This window comes from Ovis aries, chromosome 2, assembly GCF_016772045.2.
Source record: "Ovis aries strain OAR_USU_Benz2616 breed Rambouillet chromosome 2, ARS-UI_Ramb_v3.0, whole genome shotgun sequence".
NCBI lineage: Eukaryota > Metazoa > Chordata > Mammalia > Artiodactyla > Bovidae > Ovis > Ovis aries.
The window spans coordinates 45,023,302-45,027,316 of record NC_056055.1 but is presented as its reverse complement, the minus strand read 5'-3'; the positions used below and the strand labels follow the sequence as shown (position 1 = coordinate 45,027,316).

General features: G+C 39.9%; 1 pseudogene; it reads right to left on the bottom strand.

Annotated features, from left to right (window-relative positions):
• Positions 1 to 698: 698 nt before the first annotated feature.
• LOC101120725 (enhancer of rudimentary homolog) lies at positions 699 to 996 on the bottom strand (annotated as a pseudogene).
• Positions 997 to 4,015: the final 3,019 nt, after the last annotated feature.

Sequence of the window (4,015 nt, the reverse complement as noted above, 5' to 3'; positions counted from 1 at the left end):
CTTTTAAAATTCTTTTCTTTTTATGGTTTTGCGAGTCCATATATATATATATATATATATATATATATGTATATAACTAAAGAACATTTGTTTTTCACTAAGGCTTTATCTGGAGGACATAACTGTGCCACCACCTTCACCTCAATTTGAAGAAGAGTTAGTACAGTGAATATTATAAAGCAAGTATGAACAGTTTGAGGGACTGGAAGCAACATTAACGGACAAAAACCAATTTCCATCTAAATCATCATAAAAATGTTTAAGGAAAAAGAAGGGGGGAAGGGGGCAAAAATGGTTTCAGGTTGAAGAAGATCATCACGTTTTATCTAATAAATTCAATCCTAGCTAAGGTTTACCAAAATTGAAACAGGATTGCATGTGTGCTAAGTTGCTTCAGTTGTGTCCAACTCGTTCTGACCCTACAGGCTGTAGCCCGCCAGGCTATCCTGTCCATGGGATTCTCCAGGCAAGAATATTGGAGTGGGTTGCCATGCCCTCCTCCAGGGAAATCTTTCTAACCAAGGATTGAACCCATGTCTCTGGTGTCTCCTGCATTGGCAGGCAGGTTCTTACCACTAGCGCCACCTGGGAAGCCCTAGGAAACAGGATTACTATAATAACAAAACTTTCACTACAGCACGCTGCACACACCTGTGTTCCAAGCCCACCCCCATCCCCCTAATGCTTCCATATTCAGACTATTTCCCAGCCTGTTTGGCCTGTTCACAAAGCAGCAGGTAGATCTCTTTGATCCAGTCTTTGTTATAAGGCTGGTATGTCTGGGTATCAGCTCGGTAAATAGGACAGCTGAGGTCTGCCAGGTCATCAAGAAAAGCAAACAACTGACTGATATCATATGGGATAGAGGGGCTGTTTCAGATGCTCTTCATATATTTTACAAACTCCCTCCAGGCACTTATTTACAGATTCATAGTCAGTGGAAGTTCTGCCTTCTGGCCTCTTGGTAGGCTGTACCCACACAATGGCATGAAACATCACGTCAAAGTCGCCTGCTGTCACCAGACAGGAGCTTATCTGCAGCACCACCCACAACCAACCCCCCAAGAGTTCTTTACAAAGCCTAGATAGGGCTTTTATCAGATATTATATTTTGTAAATAATTTTATGACTGATTTTTAAAAATACGGTTTTTTTCCTTCTCTCTCTATTCTAATACTATTACCACTTCCCGCCATTAGCCCGACTGGATTATAAAACATAAAGAAAACATTTATCACTATTTTATGGAAGGGAAAAACTGAGGCACAGATTTTTTAACAGATCCGCTTCTTCCACTGTAATGGACTGTTGGAGCCAGGTGTGAGATTTGATGACTAAGAAGAGTCTTAGAAGGTTTTTGAAGCCATCATTCCCTTTAAAGGGCTGTCCTTCTTTTAGGTAGGATCCAGTCAGCTTACTTCAGGGAGAAGGAAACAGGTATTTGTTAAAAATCTATGATGCACCCGTGAATGATTTAGGTGAGGTGCCAGTAAACCACGGCCAATGACCCAAATCTGGTCCTTTTTTTTTTTTTTTTTTACAGCCTGTAAACTGAAGGTTTTTGTTTTTGTTTTTCCTCCCACAAATGAATATTTGCAACTAGTTTGATGACAGAAAAAGCTAACTTTGAACCCCCAAATGAGGGAAATGCAATCCCTCCCCACCCCAATTCCACTTTATTAGTTGACATGTATTTAAAAACAAAACAACAACAACAAAAAAAAACAACTGGGGCTTCCCAGGTGGCGCTAGTGGTAAAGAAGCTGCCTGCCAATGCAGAATACGTAAGAGACGAAGGTTTGATCCCTGGGTTGGGAAGATCCTCTGAAGGAGGGCATGGCAACCCACTCCAGTATTCTTGCCTGGAGAATCACCATGGACAGAGGAGCCTGGCGGGCTACAGTCCATAGAGTCACAAAGAGTCAGACACGACTGATGCGACTTAGAAGGCACACATGCCCATTGTAAAAAGCTATATTCAAAATTTGCTATGAGAGGGATAACCAGTGTTCTCACCACATACACATACACAAATTATACAAGGTTATGGACCTGTTAATTAGCTTGATTGTGGTAATGATTCTTTAATGTGTACATATACCCAAACATTACACTTTGTTTGCTTTACATATACACAATTTTTATTTGTCAATTATGCCTTACTAAAGTTGGAAATACTGACCTCAATTTTTATTATTTTAATTACATAGTATTAATTATTGTTATCATATTTAAAATTTTGTCAATAACAAATTTGAAGAAATTTATTTTCTCGCTTCTTGTGTAAGAACCTACATAATATCCTCAATTTTATCTCTTTGCCTGCAAAGCTTCAAATATTTGGCATTTCCCTGGTGGCTCAGATGGCAAAGAATCTGCCTGCAGTGCAGGAGACCGAGGTTCAATCCCTGGGTTAGGAAGATCTCCTATAGAAGGGAGTGGAAACCCACACCAATATGATCACCTGGAGAAGTCCATGGACAGAGAAGCCACAACGTCCTCAATCTTATCTCTTTGTCTGCAGAACCTCAAATATTTACTATCTGGCCATTTACAGAAAACATTCGCCAACCTCTGATTTAAGTAGTGGTAAGTTATCTTTCCTTTAACCATTACAAATGTGGCAACCTATTGGGTTGGCCAAAAATTTCAATTGGATTTGCCTATACTGTCTTATATCAATACCCAAATGGACTTTTTGACCAACATGATATTTTTACAGATGAGAAAAGTGAAGACCTCTGAAAAAAATAAGTGACTTGCTAAAAGTCACCCAGCTAATGGCAATGAAACAGTGATACGTGTCTTATTTCAAAACCTGGTGTTCTTTCCAGAAGCAAATTTGTAGCAGCAATTTAGCAGAAAATGAAAAAGAACAAAAAACAATTTCTGGCAGTAAGTGGTGAGCAGGGGTGTAGTTCTTGGATCAAGACACACCTGCCCAGGGTTCCTGAACCTGCTGTTGGCCAAGCCACAGGCCTGTCCACTGGGACCAGGAACCCATCAGAATGACCTCAAGACCCTGTGGGATTCTCAAGTCACCCCAGGGAAATTCTATTTTCTTCACTCCACTTCACTTGCTGAAGTGTACATAAAAATTTTAAAGCTTTTCAGTGACAAGGTTTTATACCAAAACAAAGCATGTTAGGTAAAGCCTAGAGAAGCTGATAAGCTCATGGATATGGAACTGGACATGATGAGTTCATCTTCTATAAATAGAGGCAACTTGGTTTTTTTTTAAATTTTTTATACAGGCTATATTGGGATCCACTCTTGGATCTTCCATGAGTATTAAATGAGTTAGTATTTGCAACATGATTAACGCATCACCTGACAAGGAGCAAGCAGTAAATCAGTGTATATTAAAAATAACATAAAAGTTTGAATAATCAGGAAATCAGATCTCTGGAAAAAGATTTCAAAAAAGAATAAACACACACACACATATATATGTATAAACATATGTATATATATATGTGTGTGTGTGTATTGGAAACAGTGTCAGACTTTATTTTGGGGGGCTCCAAAATCACTGCAGATGGTGATTGCAGCCATGAAATTAAAAAACGCTTACTCCTTGGAAGGAAAGTTATGAACAACCTAGATAGCATATTCAAAAGCAGAGACATTACTTTGCCAACAAAGGTCCGTCTAGTCAAGGCTATAGTTTTCCAGTGGTCATGTATGGATGTGAGAGTTGGACTGTGAAGAAAACTGAGCGCCAAAGAATTGATGCTTTTGAACTGTGGTGTTGGAGAAGACTCTTGAGAGTCCCTTGGACTGCAAGGAGATCCAACCAGTCCATCCTACAGGAGACTAGTCCTGGATGTTCACTGGAAGGACTGATGTTGAAGCTGAAACTCCAATATTTTGGCCACCTCATGCAAGAAATTGACTCATTGGAAAAGACTCTGATGCTGGGAGGGATTCGGGGCAGGAGGAGAAGGGAATGACAGAGGATGAGATGGCTGGATGGCATTACCGACTTGATGCACATGAGTTTCGGTGAACTTCG